The sequence below is a fragment of the Pholcus phalangioides genome, unplaced genomic scaffold, assembly GCF_987345545.1.
Source record: "Pholcus phalangioides strain wild (caught in Gottingen) unplaced genomic scaffold, Ppha-v1.0 ptg000008l_1, whole genome shotgun sequence".
NCBI lineage: Eukaryota > Metazoa > Arthropoda > Arachnida > Araneae > Pholcidae > Pholcus > Pholcus phalangioides.
In genome coordinates, this window is record NW_028301601.1 from 28,088,587 (window position 1) to 28,099,260 (window position 10,674).

Here is a 10,674-nt window from a genome sequence, read left to right on the forward strand (position 1 = left end):
TAACGGCATATTTTCTATACGTCTGTTGCTCAACACGATGAATGCATTTGTAAATAATAATGTATACAAATTCTATTTATAGGTTATACCACGTGTTTTTATCCGGTTATTATACTTTTGTCCTGTCTTTTTCGTCTTATCGGGGACAGCCACTTTATACTGTCATGTCAATGATACGATTGACATTTATGCTTAAAGTAAACTACTAAATTAATTAAGTGAAAGTACATTCTGGGTGCCTTAGACTAGAGGTGAACGTGTCCAGAGTAAGACAGTCATTCTTGCACGAATGAGACTGCCTATCTCGAGACACGTGATACTGTAGGACTAACAAACAAGCTATTGAAGGTAGGGCTGACTTGGGGGCCTATCTAGGGATCAAATCAGTAGCAGCTGAATTACCAACACATTATGCTCATGTTATAAGGACTCTATTGCTGGTGCGAGTGATCCGGGCTAATGATAGGTGTGAAGATAATTAATTTAGATTTTTGTACATCCGAAAAATAGGACATAACCTGAAAATGCGCCCTTTGTACATCTTTTGAGACATAAATAAAAAATAGAAATGAGACCGTGTTTTAGTTTCTGAGAAAAACACGGGGTAGACAGAAATTTCAAAATCGTTCTTTTCTCACCCAGCAATATTATGCAGCTCTCCAGTCATATAGTGACAAATTTTAGTTCGCGGTCCTCCTGTAGGAAGTTCCCTATGGACAGGCACCGGTACGAGGACCTGTGCCACTATCAAGAGCAGTGTTTTAAGGGATGGTAGAGAATATTGAAAAAATTAATGCGGAAGCAAGTAAGGTCGGAAATGTCATTCAAAGACAATAGATGGCGCTATTTTCTAGGGATCCAGATGAACGATTCTCACTAATTTCGAGAACGATATTTATTTTAAAATGGGGACATATTGAATAAAAGCATTTTTTTTTTAAATTAAAAATAGATGCATTAGTTACACTGTTGATTACGCTATTGATTTTTCATGACGGCAAAATAATTTGAGATCTACTGGTCTGGAAATATGGAGTTTCGTCTCAAATATGAGAAATGCAATTCACCCGTTACTTAAAATATCAAAAGAATTAAACAAAAACTTCAAGAAAGGATTCGAGTCGATAAGAATTTAAAGTTCTACATTTACTTCATGAATAGGACATATGCGACTCCTTAGTTACATAATCACAAAATATACATATAATATAAATAACAAAAGATTACAACGATACCCATTTTTTCGGCGTGCCTTTCAATACTTCATTACAATTCACACACACACCACGAGCACGGAAATCGAAGTCGTGCTCAAGTATTAATTTACTACATCTTAACACCTCGACATACTCATCAAGAATCGCCCCGAGAGAAGCGAAACTTACAAGATAGTACTCCTGGAGCGGGACTTTGAGCCAATCAGCGTATTGGATGAGATCTACGTCACGGATAGTTTCCAGGAACCTAGACCTCCCGACCCCTTCAAAGTGAAAGTGGACCTCGTCCATCTAAGGAAATAATTTAGATAAAGTATATGTTATGAGATCGATCATAACACAATATATCGCTGCTGATATTAACGGCGATTACAGTTATTCGCATAATCTTCAAAAAAAAATCGTAATGAACACACAAAATTATTTTTAATATAAATCATCATCTGAATCTGCTTTATCGTTAATGTGACAGTTGATACGATGAAAATCAGAAGAGAGTTTCCCAGTCTCATTTGTTTTAGGCCAGGACTACACTATAAAGTTTTATTACAAATTTATCCATTTTCGGACCATCAATTCTGATCCTACTAAAAATTATTTCAGTCGCCAATGGAAAATATAATATTAGTCGATCATAATTTTCTTCGCTGTTGGTTTCTGAAAAGAAATCGGTGAGTTACTATTCATTTTGCTCATGGAACCATAGCCGATTAACGTTCCAAGTCCAGACTTGGACAAGGGCGAGGAATGAGAGCAGCACCAGGCCGCAAAATATTAAGAGCCGTAAAAAATATATTAAAATATATGAGAATAATTATAATTATAAAATATATTAGAATGCATTGAATATTTATAATCCATTGAACTGCCTAACAAAGGCATAGCTGGAAATTAAATAAGAATAACTATAGTTCGTTTCAGGTTAACTTTGCAGTGGAGAGAAAGGTAGAGAGTGTACTCTTCCGCCGCAAAATAAAGTTCCCATAAATCGGAGTTTTATGATGATTATTTATACAGAATATTTCAATTTTTTTAATGATTTTGTAAAAAAGAAAGGAAAAATATCGTTTTGAACCGATGTTTCTTCGTTTGAAATTTTTAAATTAGAAAAAAAAATATTGGTTACCATTATCCAAAAATCTATAGCAACCACAACGACATTTTCGCGGTATCCTATAAATCGTCCATACCTTACCCAGGCCGCGCATCGATACATTGGTTGAGAGGCTTTTGTTGCCATAGTAACGAGTGATGAGGTTCCCTCGTAGCTTCCTCTTCACTGCAAAGTTAACCTGAAACGGACTATAGGTTATCTAGGTGGTCGTGACCAAGGCCGCGCATCGATACATTGGTTAAGAAGCTTTCGTTCCCATAGCAACGAGTGATGCGGTTCCCTCGTAGCTTCCTCTTCACTGCAAAGTTAACCTGAAACGGACTATAGTAGCTCCTGAATAAAAATAATAATTTGCAAAGTATCATAAAAAAAACTTTATTATAGATCATGAATAAACTTTCGTGAATAAACTTTTGAAACTTTTTGAATAAACTGTGGATCATGCGTAAATAAACTTTGCCTAAGAATATCAATAAATCACCAACGAATAAAGCGAATATACGGAAAATATAAAATTCCTAATGCATTTCGACACACAGTTGATTGTCGTCTTCAGAGGAAAAATATACAACCACTAATGAAGTTACCCAGCAAAAAGTACATACAGAGGAGTAATAATATGCGGACGGACGAAAAATATAGATAGGCAAATGTAACCTGGGGAAGAAGAAGAAACAGTATGTAAGCCTGCGTCACAGTGAATACTAGGCGCGGACCCCAGCCCTGTGAAGTTATATGGGATAATGGCACACTTTAGTAATACTGAGTCCACGCCTTTTATTCATTGTGACGCAGATTTGCATATGGATTCTTCTTCTTTCCCAGGTTAAATTTGCATGCATGTGGTGTTCTTTTTCTCCCGATAAATTTCAAATGGAATGTCGTTTTAACGTTTGCGGAGCGGCCGTTTTGGAACGCGCTAGCGCGTTTGCGCTTCATGTTAGACCATGCATTCTTCGATGACAATTGTTTTTATTGGTGTGTACTATCACCTTTTGAAGTTTTTCTACCATTTTTTGAGTCATCCTGTATAAACAGGAAGAATAATTTGCGGAACCGCAAAAAATACTGAAACGAGAAGAATAATTTGCGAACCAGCAAAAAAATACTCAAACAACAAGAATAATTTGCGGACCAGCAAAAAAAATACGCAAACAGGAAGAATAATTTGCGGAACTGCAAAAAAAATACGCAAACAGGAAGAATAATTTGCGGAACTGCAAAAAATACTGAAACGAGAAGAATAATTTACGGACCAGCAAAAAATACGCAGACAGTGAGAATAATTTGCGGACTCGCAAAAAAATAGGCAAACAGGAAAAATAATTTGCGGAACAGCAAAAAAAAAAAAAAAAAAAAAAAACGCAAACAGGAAGAATAATTTGTGGACCAGTAAAAAATACTCAAACAGCAAGAATTATTTGTGAACCAGCAAAAAAATACTCAAACAACAAGAATAATTTGCGGACCAGTAAAAAAAATACGCAAGCAGGAAGAATAATTTGCGGACCAGCAAAAAAAAAATACGCAAACAGGAAGAATAATTTGCAGAAGAGCAAAAAAAAAAAAAATACTGAAACGGGAAGAATAATTTTCGGACTAGCAAAAGAATAGGCTAACAGGAGGAATAATTTGCGGAACACCAAAAAAAAAAAAATTACGCAAACAGGAAAAATAATTTGTGGACTAGTAAACAATACTCAAACAGCAAGAATTATTTGCGAACCAGCAAAAAATACTTAAACAGCAAGAATTATTTGCGAACCAGCAAAAAATACTCAAACAGCAAGAATTATTTGCGAACCAGCAAAAAAATACGCAAACAGGAAGAATTATTTGAGAACCAGCAAAAAAATAATCAAACAGGAAGAATTATCTGTGGACAAATAAAAAAAATACGCAAACAGCAAGAATTATTTGAAAATACGCAAACAGGAAGAATTATATGAAAATAAGCAAACAGGAAGAATTATTTGCGAACCAGCAAAAAAATAATCAAACAGGAAGAATTATTTGCGAACCAGCAAAAAAATACTCAAACAACAAGAATAATTTGCGGTCCAATAAAAAAAATACACAAACAGGAAGAATAATTTGCGAACCAGCAAAAAAAAAAAAATACGCAAACAGGAAGACTAATTTGCGGAACAGCAAAAAAATACGCAAACAGGAAGACTAATTTGCGGAACAGCAAAAAAATACTGAAAAGGGAAGAATAATTTGCGGACTAGCAAAAAATACGCAAACAGGAAGAATTATTTGCAAACCAGCAAAAAAAAAGAAAAAAAAATACGGAAACAGGAAGAATAATTTGTGGACCAGTAAAAAAATACTCAAACCGCAAGAATTATTTGCTAACCAGCAAAAAAATACGCCAACAGGAAGAGTTATTTGAGAACCAGCAAAAAAATACTCAAACAGGAAGAATATAATTTCCGGACCAGTAAAAAAATACGCAAAAGGAGGAATAATTTACGGACCGGAAAAACACATAAATAGGAGAAATTATATGCAAATGGCAAAAAAAAAAAAAAAAATAAGTAAGAGGAAATAACTTAAGGACCGGAAAAAATACGTAAACGTCAGACTGTATTTTATTTGTTAAATCTAAAATTATTAAACGGCTTCATGAATTCGACGAAATGTTCCACGGACCAGAGATCGAAGAGCACTACTACACAAAACTGTTTGGCCTCATACCCGACCGGTTGATAACTATGGGGTGACGTCCGTAAGTCATAATAAATCTCACCGAGAGGCCAATATTTAATGTAAACATTGATTTTTAACATCGATAAAAAAAATTATTAAAAAAAACGTCATAATTAAATTAATACCAAATTACACAGAAAAACTCCGAATTCTCTCCCCTCCGAGTGGAATCTCTTGAGGGTTTCTCTCTAGTAGGAGCTGAACATTCGGTGGAACCCATTAACCCCCATCTCTGTATCCCATTCTCAACCCTTTCAATTCTCGCTCTCCCCCTTAAATCTATTGCATTTGGCTCCAATTAGTTACTGATTCCCGCGCGAAATCTCGACAACGGCTCCCCAATGGGTTCTAGCCGAGAGAGAACTTCCCAATTACTTTTCCATAATCCGTTTAGCTGGTGATCTGCGTACACATGCACCGATCGGCACCACACTGATATCCATTTATATATATTTTTTCCTAGCCTCTCATCATTTAAAAGAGAGATATCTATTCATGGGACATACGTGACGTCATTCCTTGGACATCTGAAATTGCTAATTAAGAATTTATTGCACCCGGATGAGTTTTAAAGGACGGTACATCCGGGGTTTTTGAGGGGAAAGAAAAAAGCGGTATTTTTTTCAATTAGATTAAACTTGGTACTCGGATATTTATGTCCTCTCTCGAGTTATCTGATTAAAAGAGATTTAGGATTAGTCATTCAATCTCTGAGACTATTCATTATCTGCTCTGATTGTGATAATTAATGTTATAATTATGTGTCAACTAATACAATTTTTGAAAATTTGATGGAGCTGAGGTTCCGCTGCGGATTACCATGTAACCGCCCACAGCTCGTTCCCCAAAAAAAGTTATCATCCAAAATTGTAGATTTGTATTAAGAACGTGTGCAAGGTTTCCCATAAATTCGTAAATACAGTCGAATCCCGTTATAACGAACTCCAAGAGACCGGGGAAATCACTTCGTTATAACGAAATTTCGTTAAAAAGGAATTCCAGGTTTTTGCATTATTTTTATGTAAACTTATCTGGAGGATTAGAAAAGTGTTCGTTTAAACGAGATTTTCGCTATAACGGTATTCGTTAAAACAGGATTCGACTGTAGTTCATAAAATATGAAGGAATTGGGGTATATTTTAATGCGGTTAGCGAAAAAGGTTATTGTCACGAAAGAGGATTTGTTTTGATACAGAAACAAAACATAGTTCAGGTTTTTGATACAAAACATAGGTTTAGGTCTCAGGATAGAGAGAGCTACACGAATGCAAATCAAATAATTCTGGGGCTGAACATTTCTTTAACTATTATGTGTACGAAACGTTCGTAAAACTTTAGCGAGTGATTCGTTGCGTCATCCACGAATGCCTACATCACAATGCAAACCTTATGAAAACGCCAGTAACACAGGGACTTTCAGAAATGAGATGTTAATAGAAACCCTGCGTTATAACCCTGCGTGGTTAACGTTTTTATTTTTGAAATGTATGACAACCATATTTTTATGGGCATCTTTTTATCAGCCACCTCGTTGGGTGTTGTGGCGTTGTATTTGTATTTATATATGACTCTGATTCGCATATTTCTAGTGATTTGTATTCGTGCTATTGACAGAAATTCGAACTATTTTTCTGTGTACCAAAATATCTTCTTTTCAAGAGAATAACAGTAAATTTCAGTATAGCGGTATGTCCAGAGCTGGTGTTAAGTGATATAGTATAAAACGAGAGATGCTCATGGTACTGCGTCGGACGTTTGTCCTCCCTCCACCCAGAATTAGAAGTTTGAAGTTTAAAGCCCGTGACTGGCTCAATTTCGAGCCATAAGCGGGCGTTCCCTCCACCCCCCTCCCCATGAAATGAAGGTGACCGTCAGGTTCACGGGATTTTGATTCCGGGGAACGGGAAACGGCAACAGAAAGTTCTTTCCCTATCAGACCTCAGGCAACCACCGATAGATGACGGTTCAATACGCACTCGCCAAGGATCCCTGAGTCAAAGATGAGGACCGCAGTACAACATGTATCGACACAACTGCATCTTTAGTAAAATGCGGAATGGTGAAATGACCGAAGTTGGTGTGCGGTGAAGTAGCATAACGTGAAACAAGCATAACTCGGACAACGTAAATACTATAGGGACACACAAACACACCTGTTCCTGCATGTAACAAGTTCGTTACAAGTTCCACACGGTAATGCTTACGCGGTGCACGTAAGGTGTAAGGCAGCGGTTCTCAACCGGTGCTCCGCGGAGCCCTTGGGGCTCCGTGTACACTTCTCAGGGCGACTCAAGGAAAATAAATATGTAAATTTGACAGATAAATAAAAAAAGAGGCCCACGGAGTTCCGCCATAAAAATTATATACAGAAAAGGCTCTTCGAGTCAAATAGAACTCCGATGGAAAAATTATGTACTGATCCGCGAGTCAACAAAGGTTGAGAACCGCTGGTGCAGATCGTAATCACACAATCCATTGAGAGGGAATGACATTTAAATTAAACTTACAAAATTCATTGGATTGGATTTTCAATTTATTCTCGAAAGGACCACTTTGGCCAAACGGCGCCAAAGCATGACATAAATACAAAATTCATAAATTATTAATAATAATTAGCGCGTGGTCCACCTGCTGACACTTCATCGTGGCTCTAACCATATTGAACAGACAAAGTTTTGTCATACTTTTAAAGCGCTTCATCATCTCTTTATCAAATATACGTTGCGATTCGATAACTTTGATCATTTTTCGAATTTTTTATTGCCGTTTTTGTTTAATTAATGTAAATTAACAAAAGTAAAGGAATCAATTACTGGAATTCCATGACTTCCACAAGAGTAGGGCTGACAAGCAGGATCGTCTTAGGAGCATCATGGGCCCCCGAGACAAGGGATTTTTTCGGAGGCCCTACCTGAAAAATTCTCGAAAAATTCAACTACGTCTCGTTTTTCTGAGGCACCTCTTCTCTTGAGGCCCTTCGGTCACGGCCCGGGGTGGGGAAAGCATGCGTTAAGACGGCACTACATAAGGTTCGTACCAGGCGTCCTCTTCTTTCAGTTTTGAATCTGGTAACCCTATCTGAAGACCACATAATCCGTGTTTTCACTTATTTGTTCGATCATCCATATTGTCCGAATGTTTTTGTGGAAAGAAATAATTATTTTTTCTACATAAAATCGATTGTTGCAAATCTACGAATTTTGTTATCAAAATTTTCGTCTCATAAAACAATAAATGAAAAAATAATTACAGCATTGATAAAAGTGATAATTCCAAAATTAATGAAAGAATTAATGAATAATAAAATATATGAAAGATAATTCCAGAATGAAGGAAAGAGATAATTCCAAAATTAATGAAAAATAGATAATTCACAAAATTAATGAAAAATAGATAATTCCAAAATTAATAAAAATGAGATAATTCCAAAATTAATGAAAAAGAGATAATTCCAAATTTAATGAAAGAGACAATTCCAGAATTAATAAGAAATATTTTCAGAATCAATGAAAGAAATAATTTCAGAATCAATGAAAGAAATAATTTCAGAATCAATGAAAGAAATAATTTCAGAATCAATGAAAGAAATAATTCCAGCATTAATGAAAAATAATTTCAGCATTAATGAAAGAAATAACTTCAGCATTAATGAAAGAAACAAATCCAGAATTGATGAAAGCAATTACTCCAGAAATAATAATTAATAAAGGAAATAATTCCAGAATTAACGAATGAAAATTCAAGAAATAATGAAGGAAAATACAAGAAGTAATGAAGGAAAAAATTCAAGAATTAATGAAGGAAAATTCAAGAATTGATGAAAGAAATGATTCCAGTATTAATGAAATAAATAATTTGATCTTTTTTCACCTTTAGAAGAGTTCTCTATCCTTTTTTTAAATCTTTGAAACCTAATATTTAGATACCGAACTGTACAATGTGCAAATTGCCATGCGGGAAGTTTGTTTTCACCGAACCACGTAATTTCCTTGCATTTGATGTCGCTGCAGTCGCGGCGGCTGGATGCTGCTCCCTCCAGTAATATAAGCTCGGATGCAAGCCTCGGAATCTCTGTCGTCTGCTTCTCTCCAGGTTACTTGTTTTGGACTTCTCCTTGTGTCCTTAAAAAATAACCGAACTGGAAGTTCAAACTTCCAGTTCTGTTTGTGAGCTTAGCTTGTAGGGAACCGGACAAACCGTCTGTCGTCTGCTCATTAAGAGGTTCGTCATTTTGGACGCCTCCTTATGCTCAAATAAAATAGCCGAACTTTCAGTTTGAATTTCCAGTTCAGTTCACGAGCTTTGTTTATAAGGAACTTAGCGGAATAAAGAATATGGTTTTTTTAATAGAACTTTATTATCACCACATGAGTCGTTTTTAAATTTGAGATTAGATGGCAGCACATTACTATAAAGTGGAATGTGGGAAAATTCACTTTTTACGATCTTTCCTGTCTGCTAGTGCGGAGGTCCTTTGTTTTGGATGTCTCCTTGTCTTGAAAAAAATTACTGAACTGGAAGTTTGATCTTTCAGTCAGTTTATAAGGAACAAAGCTGAACGAAGAATTTAGTTTTTTATACCTGAGCTTCGTCATCACCACATAAGGCACTTCCGATTTTCAAAGTACCAACAATATTTTTAAAAATGAATGTCTTAAAGTATTCTAGAGTAGCGGTTCTCAACCGGTGCTCCGTGTGCACTTCCCAGGGGCTCCGCGGCCACTCGAGAATAATAAAATAAATCAATAAATTCGATAAACAAACAAAAAAGAGGCCTAAAGGGTACCGCCATATAAATGATATACTAAAAAGGGCTCTTCGAGTTGAACAGGGCTCCGCCAGAGAAATTATTCACTGAAAAGGGCTCCGCGAGTCAGAAAAGGTTGAGAACCGCTCTGTAAGGTTATGGAAGTATCTCCACACACACCAGGAATCGAACACGGTCCTCCTCCAATCTGGGCAAAGCGCGATAACTAATTTACATAAAGGACACACACGGCTTTCCACTCCTTATAACATACATTGTAGCGCGATGTTTGAAGTAGATACATTGCAGACTCGCCTTATTTCCGCAATAGTGGCCCAAGAATGCATTGATGCCCATGCAATGCACCGACAGCAGATGTTTTTTTTTTGTATGTGGTCAGTCCATGGCCCCCACAAGGGGTGGGCTGACAAAGCTCTAGCCCTGGGGCCCGGTGTGATTTTAATCATTTTTTTGTTCTTTCACGCTATAAATTCATTATAAAGGGGCGCCGTGAAAGTCTGGTCGGGGGGAGAGGCCCGTAAAAGATCCCAGCTTAGGGGCCCTGTTTCAGGATGTGGGGGTCATGCCTCAGTTCACGCTGCTGCGCATGTTATAAGAAAAAAAAAGCTATGGTGTCTTTTAGGGGATTGTTTTTAGCGCGATTGCCCGGTTTGCAAGAAAATCCGACGAAGGAGTTTCCCCGGATGAGACGACAAACATCTTCTATATCTGGGTTTTCCTCGGCATATTACACTCATGTCCATAAATTAAGGATAATTCAGAATCATACGGAAATCGAAATCTAAAGTAAAAATTTCACCTGTAGAATTATCACACACATCTGCAAGAATGATATGCAAATTTCAGGAAGCCACCAAATGATG